The sequence below is a fragment of the Pinus tabuliformis genome, chromosome 8 (assembly GCF_031772625.1).
Source record: "Pinus tabuliformis cultivar Carrire ecotype Pingquan chromosome 8, CPIR1, whole genome shotgun sequence".
Lineage (NCBI taxonomy): Eukaryota > Viridiplantae > Streptophyta > Pinopsida > Pinales > Pinaceae > Pinus > Pinus tabuliformis.
The window spans coordinates 1,417,633,555-1,417,652,431 of NC_142294.1; positions in this window are offsets into that span (position 1 = coordinate 1,417,633,555).

Sequence of the window (18,877 nt, forward strand, 5' to 3'; positions counted from 1 at the left end):
CAGACTTGTTTATAGTCCTGCGCCTTCTTTCAACTGCTTGGGGCACTGAGAATATGATGTCTATAGCTAGTCAGGTGGACGCACCCCTGGTGCATTTTTTTTTCTGCTAGCCCGGGCTGCAAGAACCTTCCGAGTGTCTTTGAAGCTGTTAGTTCTTCGTGCGCAATTGTGTGGGGTGTAACCTTCCGTAGGTGCGGGTGCAGCCATGATAGCAGGGTCGTGGCTCATTCTCGTTCTGTGGGATAACCGATTGGGGCTGATTCCCTTATGTGCAAACTCGTGCGGCCTTCATGGGTATCGCTACTTTTCATCTTGTTGATTCCCTCCCCGACTAGCGCGCTTTTCTTTCTTAGCCATGCCCATAGTTCTTTAATTTCGTGAGGCCTGTTACTATCCCGCTTATTCTAGGCTCCCTCCTGTTTAATTATTGACACTCTCATCTGTGCCTCCCTTCTATTATAGGCCCATCGAACTCGTGGTATCTGCAACTTCCTAGTGGATATTTTTCTTGAGCGGACGCTGAGCATGCTTCCCCCTGTTCCCTCCTAACTTTATCGTGGACCACTAGCGAATTGGATTTCCCTCTAACCCGTACGTGCACTTGCCTCCGACATCCGTGCCTCTTTTGCCGAATCTTTGGGCATGTACTCCATTTTTGAGCAATTGTCGCACGTGGTGGCTCTGCGGGGGCATCGCGTGGCTTTTGTCTCATATTCGTCACTTCGCATTGGTCGACTGGCTCCTCCTCCTTCGTGGCATCAACGATTCGCTCCCTAACCATCCTGTTATAGTTTATTGTCATTACCTCATGCAATCGGTTCTGCCATCGCTCAATCTCTTCATCTGAATCTGAGGTGCAGGAACTGTCATGGTCCCATGAGATTCTTCCGTTCGCTGTCAGATTCACTCGGTCCTGATCCTACGTTGTGATCTAGTAGATATAGTCCAGTTCATCGTCGTTGCCCTCATCACGCACTGGTTCAGTATAACGCATCCCTTCGACTGGGTCCAGCGAAAGCACCACTCAGAGAGATTTTTTCTCGAATATCATTTTTCGTTTCTTTAGGTTGATGACTCCATTCATATCCGTTGCCCAGTCTATTCCTAACAATGCAGGATATGGGTTACTGTCAACCATAATTTCTATGACCTCAAAATCGGTTTTGTGTACTTACACCATCACTATCTACTGTAACTCCTTGCAGTCTTCCCATAGGCAAGATCTTCTGTTGATTCGCCATCCGTAATTGGATAGGAGACCATTGTAGTGCAGGCCTACCCATGCGCTCCCATGTTTGTTTGGGTAGAACATTTGCATCTGACCCCAAGTCCAGAACAACTTAATCCATCTCATAGTCCCCGATCTGGGCAATCAATCGCATTTCCCATCCAGTGTGCAACACATGCTTGCCTAACTTACGGACCATTCGAGGTTCATCCGATCCTACGCACCTGGTTATCAAATCTTGCAATCCCTTCACCGTGTTAGTATCCCTTAGTAGCTTCATGCATGTCTCTAAGAACGTAATTAGCATAGAAGTATCCCTTTCCGGCTCCGTTTACTCCTTGCTGCCCGACATAGAAGCTTCCGCAAAGCTCTTCTTGGCTTCCATAAATGTTTCTTTTGCGCACTCCAAGTCAAATTCTAGTTGTTTTGTAGGGGCCCTACGAACCTGTGCATCCTCCTCTGGTTGCTTCCCCTTATCTTCTCCTATACTCACACCACTTTTGAGCATCATATTCACGTTAGGATCTTCCTTGCACGGCTCAGCCTTCATCATTTGGATGTTCTGAGTGGGCGTAGCCGTAAGCACCCCTTTTTCCCGCATCTAAGCAATTAGCGTGGGGAAATCGACTGCTTCATGGTCAAACTGGTAACAATACGGGAAATAGGCTCTGGTAGGGTTTGTGTAATTACGCGCATAATGCCCTGGTCCCCCACAATTATAGCAGATTATTTGTCCCCATCCACATCTGGGTCCCATTCCCCCTCATCCTCGTCTGCATCCTTGAAATCTGCCCTGTGCTATTGCTGCAGCGGGATCCTGCCCACGCGCCTCCATCTGCATTCTATAATCAGGTGTTTGATCCATCAATAACTCATAACTTTGGCAGTTTCTTTCATTGTGGCCAATTGTCCTACAAAAGTTGTAGAATAACTGCTGGGGGGGTTGTCTCAAGTTCTGTAATAGATGACAATTGTATGTGGCATGCTTTCCTCCCACCTAACAGATCGCACACCAGAGTGCAGGTGCCACGCTTGGCCCAACCTATACCTCTTGTCGCAATGGTATTGGTCCCCCCGCAGCCATATAGTTCATAAAGACTGGATAGGGATCCTTATCGTGGCCCTGGCCCTTACATTTGATACACCACACCTCTTCGCGCACTTCTGACCGAGGCACCTATCCTTGTTTCAAATTTTGCATCTCTAAGCATAGTTATTGTATTTGCAGTTGGATTTGATGAACTCCCAACTGTGGATCCTGTATTGGAGTTTCGTGCAACCTCATTGTTGTCTCTAGTGCTTCGGCTTGGGTTGAGATCTTTAGCTGTGATAGCGCCATCCTCAGAGGTGGTGTCAAAGATGCCACAAACCACGTGCAATGCTACGCATCTGTCAACATCATGTTAGCCTCACGGATTGTGCTTTTCAATCTCTGATCCAAATCCTAGGGGGTTTCACCAGGTAACATTGTGCTCTCCTTGAATCCAATGACCGACTGCATCTCCGATTTCGGTTGACTAAACTCCCTGGTCAACGCATCCTCGATCGCCGCTATTCCTGCATTCGGATGGTCTCACTTGAGTACTTTATATACCACATCAATGCTCGGTCCTGCAACATGCTAACCAGAGTCACCTTTTTGATGTTGTCATCTGTTATACCTTGGGCTTCCCATACATCCCTTACCACAAACTAGAACTAACCTGGTTCCTCATTTCCTACACCTCTAAATATCGGCAACTTGACTGCCCTTCCCATCGCAACCTTCGGTGGTGGCGGATGTGGGGTTGACGAAGATGGTTTCAATGCAGGAGAAGTAGGTGATGGCATGGACAGTGGTGGTATCAGTGGGATGCGCTGCCCGATCAATCGAATTGCGCTTCTCGGAGAGAACCCCACGAGTTCTTCCTTGCTTTCTCGCGAGATAGAAACTAGAGGGCTATTTTCTAATCCTTCGGTTCCTCAGTAGCCTCTTCTGCTCCGTGTTATGCCAAACATCAATAAACTCGCATAATCCGTTCTTCACATAACAACATATTAATCCAAGTATTCAACGATTTGATGTACTTACCTCGCGGTCCTTGGAGAAAACGCCTTTCTTCTTCACTATAGCTCACAGTTGTGTCTATCACGAACTTAGTGATGAACCCTCCTATTATCCGATCCAACTAGTGATCTACTGCGCACAAGATTTTATCTTGAGATGCTTCTAGCCTGCACACAAATTCTGGGGTCCACACTATGGGTTGATCTAACCTGCACCTTCCTATGCTGTCAGCTAGCCTCGCGATCAACTCGTACAACTCTATTGAGAATAACGCAAAGAAGATCTCATGGATCTCTGTGTATATGTAACGATCCAACCACATTTCTTCTGATATCCATGAATTTTTGTTTTCCTGAACCACAAACTCGTGAAGCTTTTGATCCAACCAATCTTCAAGCTCTTTATTTGTAGGGTTCTAGTGTTCCGACATTAGACATCCCTTAGGCAGATCCCGGTCCCGGCAATGGAACCATTTGTTGGCTTATTGGGTCCTCACCGAGGTTCGGAAGAGTTATTAAGCCAAACAAATCCCGTAGCTAATGACCCTTTCAGCAACAGCCTGCGGAGCGCGGACTGAGGTCTCGCCCAAGGTAGTAGGGGAGGGTGCTGGAACCAGGTTTCCACACCCTTGGGATGTCTTGATGTGGTCTGGAGGGTTCGCATGTCGTTCTGTGGCCTCGCGCCACTCTGCTTCCGCGTAGATCCGGAACAAGGAAATTCCTTAATACTTATTAATAATGAGCTGTTATCGGTCAGATCTACATTTTATGGTCTTTAAGCACACATTTAATAGAGATAACCAGTTCGGCGCACTCAGAAAAGTTATAGGTTTGCATAAACTCATAATATAAGCGTAAGTGCACAGATCAAACAGATATATCAACCATAAATAAACCAGATCCATAATATTTCAGATTCAACACAGTATTTCATAACCAACTTATCTTTATTCAATTCTTTTGCTAATACAACCAGATCTGCCGTGTGCACTCAGCTGTAGGGGTCCACTCAGACAGCTGCGGACTCTACCAGGCATCTGCGCACACAGCTACAGAGCCTCTATCTACCCACCAACACCCTCGACTTGGACTTATAGACACTTCAAAACTTCTTTCTTCAAAAACCCATTACATTCTAGATCCAAAAGTACATACCCAAAAACTGACACCTAATTCTATAGCCTTGCTCCATTTATACATTTCCATGGTCTGTGGACCATGGGCAGGGTGAATTATTTTACATTATCTTTCGGCAGACAACCCTTTGACTTGACTCATTACACTTTGCGCTCTGCGCATCTCGCGGAGTCTTTACCATGCCTTTACCCAAAATTGTGGGCTTTTGAGCCCCAAAACCATTACACGGGGCCTTTTCTACCCAACAGATACTTACAAATTGGTTGCAAATTTAGGCATTAATTTCTCTAAAGCACAATAGGAAAGAATTATGCAATTGAATTAGTTGGATGAGATGAGACAACAAGCAATAAAAATGACAACATTGATCCAGCAACAGAGACAACAATGGCATGATAAATTAATCAAGAAGGAGTTTAAAGTTGGTGACTGGGCTCTACTATTTGATTCCAAATTTAAAGATTATAAAGCCAAATTTACAACACACTCGATGGGCCCTTATGAAATTATTGAAGTTTTCCAGAATGGATCAGTCAAACTCGAAACCATTGACCAAGTGGACCGAACATTTATAGTAAATGGACACAAGCTGAAGATCTACCATAAGTCTATGAACAAAGAAGATTTCATGAAAACAGTGACATAGCAAAATGAGGTTCAGATAGTACAACAGTCTGTTGTGATATCTATGCCTTAGTTATTTTTCTACTTTAAAGTTAAAAAAAAGTAATAAAAAATAAAATAAAATAAAATAAAAAAATAAAACATTAACAGTTTAGATGTGAAAACCAAACTCTGGCACACTCTATGTTGGGTCCCTATAATACTAGTGATTACCCCATTACTATTGTAGTTATACCCCTTATTTATATTGTTGTGCCCCCATTACCCCCATATTGTTATTAATGTGCCCATAGAATCCCTCTATTGTTATTTTTGTGGCTTTATATTATTATTGTTAGGTCGGCTGGATTAAATTGTGACTCCATAGACTCCTATATATAGAAAGGAGGTTTTGTCATTTGAATCATCCAAGAATTGTTCATTTATGTAATGTAAAGGAGGTTTCCCCCTCGAAGAGGCTGAATTCTAAGGCGTTGATCTATCTTTTCTATCTTTTCTTGAGCTGGTTTCATAACATTTGGTATCAGAGCTTTGGATTCTAGGGTTTCGCTGCTCGAAACAGGTCATCGTGGAATTTTCGCTATAACTTTTTTTCTGTGATGTTTCAGAAGTCACAAAAAAAACCCATTTGAGAAGAAAGCATGTTGAACCTTGGGTCCGAATTTCAGAGCATGTCGCGTGATATTTCGGAGATATGATCTTAGGAAGTTGGTCTTTTTGCAGAATCCTGAATTACACTCAAAACAGGTGACCTGGGGAAAATCGTCATAACTTGCTTTCTGAGCATCGGATTGAAATTTCGTAAGAAGTTACAGAAAGAGGACGGACTGTAGCTTTCTTTTATATATTTTTCAAATTCAAAGGTTGAAACAGTGACACGTGGCACTTCATACAAGTTAGCTCTACTGAACTAGTCTATAATCAGGTCACTGCGGGAGATTGTGCATAACTCTTTCTTGGAGAATCCAATTTGGTTCAGACTAGTGGCATTGGAAAGAGGACATAGAAGGCTACTATAGGTCACAATTTCAGAACTGGATGATTCGAAATTACAGAGATACATCAGATTCAATATCAGGCTTCTACAAAGTAAAAAAAGGTGTGTAGTTTTTATTTTTTATTTTTGCATAAGCTTGGTTTGAAGGAATTCAAAGGGCATAGTAAAGCATTATTATCGGTAACTGATGCCCCGAGGAAAGAAAATGCAAACACCTAGTAAGGAACCTGAAAGCTCTAGCATGACTCATGAAGAAGAGGAAGAAATGCTACATGATATATCAAAATTACAAGAACAAGTGCAACAAATGTCACGCTCACAAAATCTAACAGATGCTAAGATAAATGGCGTGGAATCTAAGATAAAGGGCATGGAAGCTAAGATGGATGATCTAAAGACAGATTTGAGGACGGATTTGAAGACAGACATGGCAGATTTGAAGACAGATTTGACAAATTTTCTACAAGAAATACTTACTAATGGTGAAAAGGTTGTAAAGGAAACTCATGATGTGAACAAAAGAAATGTTAATCATGATTCCATAGACTCTAATGTTGGATCGAAGACCCACCATATTCCAAAAATCGATATGAGGAAGTTTGATGGCAAGGATCTCGCCACATGGATATTACAGATGGAGCAGTTCTTCGATCTCAATAATGTGCAAAACACACAAAAGGTACGTATGGCAACTTTATATTTGGAACCAAATCAATTTGTATGGTATCAATGGCTTTGCTCTCGTAAACAATTTATCACTTGGGCAATTTTTACGGAAGAATTGATAGCACATTATGAGGATACAAAAAGCAACACTTTTTTTAGCCAATTGATAAGTCTCAAACAAAAGGGTTCAATAATGGAGCACATTGAGGAGTTCCAAAAATTGAACATAAGGGTAAAAGATATTCCAGAGGAGCATAGGATTGATGTGTTCATAGGGTCTTTAAAGGATAATATCCAACATGATGTTCGCCTTTGGGAACCTGATTCATTAGAGAAGGCATTCAGGTTAGCAAGAAAAATGGAAAGCAAAATTATGGCAACCAGGAAGCATACCACTCACAACTATAAAGACGGAAGTGTTGTTGCCCCTAGTCTTCCACAACCTATAAGGTTGACACCACAACAATTGGAAGAAAAAAGAGCAAAAGGGCTTTGTTACAGTTGTGATAGCAAATACACTAAAGGTCATAAGTGTGCTGAGAAGAAATTATTCTACATAGATTGTGAAGAGGAAGAAGAAAAGGAGCAAGAAAGGTCAAAAGAAGAGGATATGCTCCAGGAACAAAGCCTAGATGAAGAACAAATAAATCCGACCATATCTTGTAATGCATTGGCAGGAATTACCACTCCTCAAACCATCAAGATAGAAGGACAAATCAAGAAGAAAAAGGTAATAGTGTTGATTGATTCAGGAAGCACCCACAATTTTATTCATTGTAGGGTAGCAAAAGAATTGAATTGCTTCCTATATCCAGCACCAGAGTGTCAAGTGATGATTGCAAATGGAGGAACAATAAATTGCTCTGGAAAGTGCCATAATATCAAGCTATCCATGGGAGAATATGTATTGACTAGCCCAATGCTTTCCATTCCAATGGGAGGTGCTGATGTTGTACTAGGAGTCCAATGGCTACAATCCTTGGGTACAATAGCTTTTAATTTTCAAGAACTTTTCATCAAATTTTCTGTGGAAGGAAAGGAAGTTGAATTAAGGGGTATTGCAGGGAAACCAGGAAAGATAATCAGCTCTAATGGTATGACAAAGCTTCTAAAAAAGGAGCAAAGGGGTGTAATTGCACAATTATGTTCGCTAGATGTTTCCACATTAGAATCATCTATTTCTCCAGATCTCCAAAAAGTCCTGGACAATCATTCCAAGGTATTTGAGACTCCCAAAGGTCTCCCACCTATGCGTGATCATGATCATGCTATTCATCTGATTCCAGGAAGTGTTCCTCCAAACATCAGGCCGTACAGATATCCCTATGTCCAAAAAAGTGAAATTGAACGTATGGTTGCAGAAATGCTAGAGGCTGGTATAATTCAACTGAGTCAAAGTTCTTTCTCTGCTCCAGTAGTATTGGTGCACAAGAAGGATGGATCATGGCGCATGTGTCCTGATTATAGGGAGCTCAACAAGCTCACTATTAAAGATAAGTTCCCCATTCCTGTCATTGATGAATTACTGGATGAATTGCATGGATCAATTTACTTCACCAAGTTGGATCTTCGTTCAGGATATCATCAAATCAGAATGAAGATTGAAGACATTCCGAAAACGACATTTAGAACTCATGAGGGTCATTATGAATTTTTGGTCATGCCTTTTGGCCTTACCAATGCACCTTCAACATTTCAAGGTTTGATGAATTCAATTTTCAAACCATTCCTTAGAAAATTTGTGTTAGTATTTTTTGATGATATACTTATCTACAACAAGTCTTGGAAGGATCATGTTGAACATGTTGACAGGGTGCTACAACTATTGGAAGAGAAACAATTATATGCCAAAAGATCCAAATGTTTCTTTGGAGTCCAGGAGGTGGAATATTTGGGTCATATTGTATCTCATGAAGGAGTTAAGGTAGACCCTAGCAAAATTAAAGCCATTAAGGAATGGAAAATCCCCACATCCATAAAGCATTTGCAGGATTTCTTGGGTTGACAGGGTATTATCGCAAGTTTGTTAAGAATTATGGGAGAATAGCAGCACCTCTAACAACATTATTGAAGAAAGATGCATTTTCATGGACTCCGGAAGCAACAAAGGCCTTTGAACATCTTAAAGAGGCAATGTGCCAAGCACCGGTCTTAGCTACACCGGACTTCACAAAAACCTTTATTGTGGAATGTGATGCTTCAGGAAATGGAATTGGTGCTGTTCTAATGCAAGATGAAAGACCCATTGCTTTTGAAAGTCGTCCAATCAAGGGAAAGTTTTTAAGCAAAGCTATTTATGAGAAGGAAATGTTGGCAATACTCCATGCACTTAAGAAATGGCGACCCTACCTAATGGGAAGACACTTCAAGGTAAAAACGGATCATGATAGCCTTAAATACTTTTTAGAACAAAGATTATCCTCTGAAGAGCAACAAAAGTGGGTCACAAAGATGTTGGGTTATGACTTTGAAATCATCTACAAAAAAGGGAAGCAAAATGTGGTGGCAGATGCACTCTCAAGAAAGGATGAGGATGTGGAAGCATTGTTGTGCGCTATTTCTATTATCCAACCAGATTGGATAAATGAAGCAAGGGAGGAATGGAAGAATGACGAAGAAGTGTGGGCACTTATTCGAAAGCTACAACAAGATTCCAGTACGTCTGATACATTTAGCTGGAAAAATGATTCGTTATGGTACAAAGATCGCTTATACCTCTGTAAGAATTCCCAGCTAAAACAAAAGATTCTTATGGAATTGCACACTTCTCCCTTAGGAGGGCACTCAGGATTTTTAAAAACTTACCACAGGGTTAAGAAGGAATTTTTTTGGGATGGCCTTAAATCAGATATTCAAAAGTTTGTGGCAGAATGTTTGGTTTGCCAACAAAATAAAGTTGAAACAATTAAGACACCGGGTCTATTACAACCTTTATCCATTCCAAGCCAACGTTGGGAGGAGGTATCAATGGATTTTATCACAGGTTTACCCAAGTCTGAGGGAAAGAGTGTCATCATGGTGGTAGTTGACAGACTTACCAAGTATGCACACTTTTGTGCATTATCACATCCATTTAAAGCCAGTACAGTTTCTACTGCATTTATGGAAACAATTCAAAAGCTACATGGAAACCCAAAGATTATTGTAAGTGACAGAGATCCCATTTTCACTGGAAATTTTTGGACACAATTATTTTCTTGTCTTGGTACTCAGTTAGCTCATAGCTCATCTTATCATCCTCAATCTGATGGGCAAACTGAGATAGTAAACAAATGTTTGGAAGGATATCTTCGTTGCTTTGTATCTGATAAACAGACACAATGGGTCAAATGGTTGCCTCTGGCTGAATGGTGGTATAACACTTCCTTTCATACAACAACAAAAATGACCCCATTTATGGCACTTTATGGGTATCAACCACCATCCATCACATCATATTTAAGAGAAAATTCTAAGGTTCAGGCAGTGGAACATCACATCGAACATCAACAACAAGTCCTCCAACTCTTAAAGGATAACCTCGTGTTGGCACAGAATAGAATGAAACAACAGGCAGATCAACATCGCAGTGAAAGAAGTTTTGATGTAGGTGATTGGGTATTCCTACGGCTACAACCATATAAGCAAATGTCCCTCAAGCAAGCTAAGAAGGATAATAAATTATCACCAAAGTATTATGGTCCGTACAAGGTGTTGCAAAAGATTGGTACTATGGCATACAAATTGGAGCTTCCTACAACTTCTCGATTGCACCCAGTTTTCCATGTTTCATGCTTAAAGAAGGTTATAGGCGACAAGCTCCCAGTTCAAACAATATTGCCAGAACTTGACGAGGAAGGAAAAATTATATTGGAACCGGAAGCAGTATAGAAACAAGAACTCGACAGCTACAAATCGATCAATTTCAGAGTACCTTATCAAGTGGAAGAACTTATCCGCTGAAGATTCCACATGGGAGGATGAGAATTTTATGCAGAAGTATCCTGAACTACTCAAGCGTTGAGGACAACACTTTTTTGAAGGAGAGGGGCATGTTGGGTCCCTATAATACTAGTTATTACCCCATTACTATTGTAGTTATACCCCTTATTTATATTGTTGTGCCCCCATTACCCCCATATTGTTATTAATGTGCCCATAGAATCCCTCTATTGTTATTTTTGTGGCTTTATATTATTATTGTTAGGTCGGCTGGATTAAATTGTGACTCCATAGACTCCTATATATAGAAAGGAGGTTTTGTCATTTGAATCATCCAAGAATTGTTCATTTATGTAATGTAAAGGAGGTTGCCCCCTCGAAGAGGCTAAATTCTAAGGCGTTGATCTATATTTTCTATCTTTTCTTGAGCTGGTTTCATAACACTCTAACTCGAATTCTTACAGGAAAACCATGGAATTGGCCAGTAAGAATTAATTCTATTTCTTTTGTACTTCAAAATAAAATCCTTTGACTATATGAATTTCAAATTGATGACTTGAGGACAAGTCATACGATTAGTAGGGGAGGAGAAAATTTTGAACTTTTTCATACTTTTTCATCTCCTTATTTTCAGAATTTCATTACAGCAGAGGAAGGAATTTGTTTTACTTTCATTTTTCAGTGGACTTTTCAACAGAGGATTGGTATTCATTATTTCTCAAGAAGGATTTGTTCCATCTAAATTTAGAACACATCAACAAAGGGACCTGTTGCTTGATAATTTTTTAGAATGGACCTATTAAGAAGAATAAGACGACATCATCAAATTATGTCATGCTTGTACCATGAAATAAGTCAAGCAGGGTTAAATTTCAACAAGGAAACATCTGAAGGCTGTAAGAAATTTTCATTTTGATACTTGAATTTATTTTATTAATTTCAATTTTTAAATAGTGGTTAATGATATTTATTCATTACAGTTTCTCAATCATTCAACCTATCCTATATCATATTCACTCAACCTATCCTTCACTCAGCTGAATAGCTTGATCCCTAAGCCTATACTCATTATTCTATTCCTGTAGAATTTATTCCTACTCTTAAAAACTATCCATCCTAAGCTATATATCCTATTTCTTTATCCTGTACATAACACTTCGATCCATAAGCCTATACTCCAATACATTAGTCAAATGTGCCAATAGATCCACTAAAACAAACCTAGTCAGATCTAGTCAAACACAGTCACACATCAAACATTTCTAAGGTATGAGGTACAGGTTCAATGATTTAAATAGCCATGAAAATTTTTTCATTGTTTTTAACCGATTTTTTTGACGAAATACATATGTTATGATGAAACGTTTAGATGATGGTTGAAAAGGGTACTAAGGAAATATTATGAAAAAATGTCATCATAACAAGGATCAATGGATAGTTTTAAGTAATTAAAGGAGAATATAATGATTTGTAGTTACTCACGATCTCAGCCAAGTTTCATACCATGCCATCATGTTGAAGCTCATCATTTATGAAACTTGAATGTGATCGTTCCTTATATCCACCAGGCTTATCATTACTGAGTATTGTGTTGTAGGAGAGGTTCATTACTATTAAACGTTGTAGGAAAGGTTCATTAGTATTGAACGTTGTGTCTAAAGGTGAAGAGCTCATTAGTGAGTGTTTGATAAAGCCCGAAAGCGTAGAAAAGCATTTGCTCTATTCCTAGAAACCCTGAATGCCTGAGAAACCCTCCCTGAGGCATGCGTGAATCGTAATAAGGAGAGCTACGAGTATGTTGACAATGGAAATGTTAACATACGAGTCTTAAGAACCAAATTACATAGGACCAGCTGAGAATTGAGAAGGAGATTCCAATTTGAGGACAACACCCATTTTTAATCCAACAAAGATGAGAAATTCAAGGCATAAGAACAACATTTAGGTCAGCGTGGGACTAGGTAGTTTTTTCCAAAATCCTTGGTCAATTCTTCTTACAGAGCAAGGTAAAAAGTAAAATAATTCTCATGGCAAATAGAACAGAGCCGGAACAATTTGATATTTCTAAACTGCATAAAGACTATGTAGACATCCTTAGAACAAAACAATGGTTAGTTTTTCTAGAAAAATTTAATGGACACAATGAGTTAACAACCAGGGAATTTGCTTCTTCTTTCACTGGAGAGAGAGCCACAGTAGGAAACCTATCATTTAGAGTTTCAGAGGATATAATTGCCCAAGCTATAGGCATAAGTCTAGAGGGAGAGAAATATTTCAAAACCATGCAGTTTAAGGAGAAATCTTGGACACATTTTGTATCTAAATCAAGAGTATCGATAGTTAATTGGAAGACAAGAGTTCATAGGAGTTGGCTTATTCATCCTTGGGATGAAATAGTCTATGTGATTCAAAACTTCATAACATGTGAGGGCAGATATAGTATAGTGTATCCTTATCATATTAAACTGCTGATCCATCTAAGGGGAGACTGTGTTATAAGTTTACCATATTTTCTTCTGCATAGTTTAACTAAGATGTTCAAAACTATACAAAAACGAAGATGTAACATGGATAGGAACTTATATCATTTTGGCTTGGTGAAAATTTTAATTGAGTTTGAATTGCAGAAAATAGGATTATCCTGGAAAAGATTTATGCTTGCTAATGAATTTATATCAGATGAATAGGAACAAGAAAGGCAACAAGATCCAAAATTATTGGTTGATGTGGATGATGTAGAACAGGATTTTTCAAAGCACACACCTAATACCTTTGCTCCATCTAGTAACAGTGTAAAAACCCGAAAAATGGTAAGAGAAGAAACTAAGGAAGTTGGGAAGGATAAGATTTTTACCACCTATAAAAGGAGGTCTAGAAAGACTAAATTTGGTTAAAAAGGGAAAAAATGGAAGAAGATGACATCTTACAACAGCCTCAGTATGATCATATACAGGAATTGAAAACAAATGGAAAGGAGGAAGAACCACAGGAGCAAAAATTTTCAGGCAAAAAGAAAAGGAAACTGGAAAGGAAAATTGAAAAATTGCAGCAAAAATTTATGGAGTCTGAAATTCTGGAAAGAGTTATGAAGAAAGAAAATGAAACCCTTAGAACTCTAGAGTATAATATTTCAGGATGAAAATGAGAAGTTGAAGAAGAAGGTCGGGAGATAAAATGATTTAAATACATTGAAATTTGATGCTTGGAGGGAGTGGCTTGTAAAAAAAAATTAAAAAAATGTATTTGATTGTATGACATCTAATTCTATAATTTTCAATTGCATATTTGGCTATGCTTTCACCAATACTTTCAGATTTTTCATTAAATGTTTAGATACAATAAATTAACACTTTAAGTTTTACAATAGTTCAAGATAATGCAATTACTTGGAAATTTGATGTTTGAGAGACATGGACATTTAAAAAAAGGTGTATTTTATTTGTATGATATTATAATTTTATATTGTATATTAAACTATATTTGTTTATAAAAAAAATGTGTTATCTTTTCTGAAAATGTTTAAATTTTTAATTAATTTTGCATGTGTGAAATTTGTGTATATTAAAATAATTTAAATACATTGAATTTGATGTTTTGGGGGACTCACTTGTTAAAAAAAAAGTATTTGACTTTATGACATTTCATTCTATAATTTTATATTGTATATCCAACTATATTTTCCCTATTTCTTTCAGATTTTTCATGAAATCTTTAGATATAATAAGTTAACAGTATGTGTTTTACAATAGTTTAAGATAATTTAAGTACATTAAAGTTTGATGTTTGAGAGAGATGGACATTTAAAAAAAATAGTGTATTGTGTTTGTTTCATATTTAGTTTCATATTTTTCATGAAATGTTTAGATATAATAAATTAACATTGTTTGTTTTACAATAGTTTAAAATAATGTAAGTACTTGGAAATTTGATGTTTTAGAGACATAGCATTTAAAAAATTTGTATTGTATGATATTATAATTTTATATTGTATATAAAACTGTGTATTTTGTATGCCATGTTATATTTATATGTATTTTGAATTAATTTCAACTTAAAATTTGTGTATTTTAAAATAATTTAAATACGTTGAAATTTGATGTTTTAGGGGAGTGACGTGTAAAAAAAAAAGTTTAGATATAATAAATTAGCAGTGTGTGTTTTGCAATAGTTTAAAATAATGTAAGTACTTGGAAATTTGATTTTTGAGAGACTTGAACATTTAAAAAAATTGTTTTGTATTTGTGTGATATTATGATTTGAAATTGTATATTAAACTATATTTGTTTATAAAAAAAATGTGTGAATTTTTCTTGAAATGTTTAAATTTTTAATTTATGGTATTGTGATTTTTGTATGCTATATTATATGTATTTTGAATTAATTTGAATAGAGGTGTGTAGGATTTGTGTATTTTAAAATAATACAAATACATTGAAATTTGATGTCTTGGGGAGTGACTAGTAAAAAGATAAAATGCATTTGATTGTATGACATTTAATTCTATAATTTTAACTTGCATATTCATCATGCTTACCCCAATAGTTTCCTATTTTTCATGAAATGTTTAGATATAATAAACTAACACTTTGTGTTTTACAATAGTTTAAATTAATGTAAGTACTTGGAGATTGAACATTTAAAAAAATTGTATTTTGTTTGTATGATATTATAAGTTTATATTGTATATTTAACTGTATTTTTTTATAATAAAAAATGTGTGAATTTTTATTGAAATGTTTAAATTTTTAATTAATTAAGGTGTGAGTTTTGTAAGTCATATTATATGTGTTTTGAATTAAGTTGAATACATGTGTGTACAATTTGAGTATTTTAAAATAATTTAAATACATTGAAATTTGATGTGTAGGGGAGTGTGACTTGTAAAAAAATTAAAAATGTATTTGATTGTGAGACATTTAATTCTATTTCCCATTTTTCATGAAATGTTTAGATATAATAAATATATAATTTGATTCTTTTAATTAAAATTATTTCTTTATACATATTAATGACCATTGTTTTATCCCCTCATGGAGGTGGATATCAAGAGTACCCAAAAGGTTGGGAGGCTTGCTCACCACCCCATTGCTGCATATTTCAATTCAAGAGGGTGGGTGGGGTGGCCAACCCACCCTATTCACCAAACATGTGAGCATTTTTTATCAGGTCTTTCAACATGCACAACAAATTGCATGTACCCATTAGGAATTTATTTTTGCATTTTTCACCTTCTACCAATGGTTTGGTTTTGTTTGTGCTTTGGACTAGTCTATGGATGAGTAGTTTGGGGCTAGAGATGGCCAATTAATGGGTAACTTTGACTGTGTCAATGAGACTTGTAATTGGACATTGTGGCTTCTTCTAGAGTTGGTGTTTGTTGTTGTAGTTTTCCTCTCCCTATCTTCAAGTTTGGAGTTAGTGCATTTAACGATCCTTTTGGTGCTCACATTTCTATTGGTCATGATTTTATTGGATTTAGTGGAGTGTGTAGCACAATGTTTAGGAGTAGTTGGGGTTACCCACTAGTGCTTGTTGGAAATTTCTTGAAGCTTTATCCTACCCAAGGTTTTCCATCTAATCCTTGTTACTATGTTCTAATGTGATGTGCTACATTAATTTATCCCCAGCCTCCCTTTACTCCTTGTATTACCCTTCCTTTTGGCCGCCTCTATAGTCTTAATTTGTGTTTTCCTTGCAAAGCATGTGATGTGGCTCACTCCCAAGCTGCCACCCTTAGTAGGGTGACTCCATTTAGATATTTGCCCAATATTTGTGATGAGATTAGCAATCTCCGGACCCTTAATTTTAAAATTGGAATTTTCTTATTAAAATCTAATTTTATCATAACTTGTAAATTTTCTATCGAATATTTAAATATAAAATTTGGACAGGGATCGCTACATGTTAGTATTGACTATTAGGCGTTGGATAAGGGCTCTCCTCTTTTTTCAATAATATGTGTTTATTGTAATTGCAGAGTAGAGTCACCTATAAAATCTAATCTGTGAAAAGGAGTGAAGGAGGAGTAAGTTTGCGGTGGAATTGGATAGTGATGTCTCTTAAAAGCATCAAAATCTATGTTCGATATGCATATTGAGACATTGCGAATTCTACGTATACAACTTTTAGCTATAAACTTACGGAGATTCATGTCAAACTCGGGTGGGATTTTTTGATGTTAGATTGTGAGACTTCATGTCTCATGTATTCATGTGACATATATTATTCTACAGGGCCTAATGAAAGTTGATGATCGAATATTTCTTTTAGCTTCAGAAATTGATGGAGTTGCAACAAGGTTTGATCGATTGAAACCTTTTATTTATTTTAATTGTGCCACTTACACAGCGATTTGAAAGATCAAAATGCTTCTTGTGTTCATTTTCATAAAATATTAAGAAAAGGGTAGGATTTTAGAGGTAGTTGTAGAGGCTAGCAATAGAATTGTATATTTCTATGATGAAAGCAACAAGTTTCGATATGAGAGATGGTGCCCACGTCCTTTGCAAGAAAAAACCTAAATGAAACTTCTAAAATATGATCCCTTAACAAATAAGACTATTTTTACTAGATAATCCTCGGTTTTCAAATGGAATTGTGCTTTTATTAAAAGAAGATTACATGCTCATGTGTGAGACATGCAAGAGAGGATATAGTATATGTACTATGTATATTAGCTTAGCATTGATTCATCTTACACCGTACATGATTAGATTAGACATTATAAAAAATATATATATTCTTCTCTCTTTTTCATGATTAGATTATTACTTCTCTCGCTTCTCAATTGTGTGTATATATATATATATATATATATATATATATATATATATATATATATATATATATATATAGATATTTACATTGTTTTGGGTTCGAAAAAGTAATTGGAGAAAACAGTGCGTGGGTTCATATAGCTAAATCATTGAGAGGAGAAGCTTAGAAGCACGTAAATCTACATAGAGAATTTGCTTGTAGGTCCTCACAACATAAATTAATTATGTGGACGTTTAAAAATTAATTAAAAATCTCAATCCATATATCATATGCCGAAGAAAAACACTGAAGGAGAACTCAAAACTTTCCCATGGAAAAGAAAACTCAATTTTCCACATATTTTAATTGAATTAATTGATTATATGTGTAGGACTATAATCACGTAAATAAGGAAATGAAAATGACCATATTAATTCTACTTTTCATGATTCTCTTTTCGCAATTCTCATTCAAATGTATAATGACTAAGAAAACTTAATTGAGTTCAAAATGATATGTTGTAAAACTCCTTAAACATATGTGTTGATATTTTTTGCTAGAAGAGTTGAACTTCAACTGCTCTTACCTTATAAACAAGTATGCAACCATTAGCCCTGATAAATCCAAAGGCCCATAATGTCATGATTTTTATAATACCTATAGATCCTAAGACCATTAACTAATGATCTTATTAAACACAATGTTGCTAAAGTAATGGTTTCTAATGGTGGACTTCATGGTTAATGGTTGCATACTTGTATATAAGGTGGCATATTTTAGTCTAAAATCAGCCACTATCATTCTTTACCTAAGCCAACCCACAACAAATCACTTTAGGTTGTGTAGTTGCTTTACTTCTCCTCTACTCTATGTCAAAATGGTCTTTAATTTAAAATCAATTAGTCATTCTTATGATTTGTTTTAAGTTTAAAACGATAACAAGATTGACAAAGTAGGGCCCATTGCACTGTCTTTGCTATGAGAGAGTGCCTATAATGTTTTTGAACAAGACTTATAATCAAGTAATTTTAATATTGACAATTAATTTTAATTTGATTATTAACTTCGTTACTAGAAAAAATGATATAAATATAGATTTTAAAATAGAAAATATGTTATAATTATTAATTATAATGAAACAATAAGAATATAAGAAAAATGTTTTAAGCAAAAATTTGTTGGTGAAGGGTCAATTTGTTACCAAAGTACCACTCTTGGAGTGAAAAATTTTAAACATAGTGTTGTTTCTCATTAAAAAAAATAAATTAAATTCAAACCCCCCCTTCCACTACTAGTCATGTAGCCCAACCCAAATATTCACCATGAAACAAACCATAAATTTTGACTCGTAAAGAGGAATCCAAATTCAAACCCTCCCTTCCACTAGCGCAACCCAAATATTTACCATGAAACGAACGACAACTCTCCCAAAAACCAATGACTGTAGTGTTGGAGGTCTCTTCAAATCTCACATAATCAAATCTATTTGTCATGACGCAAAT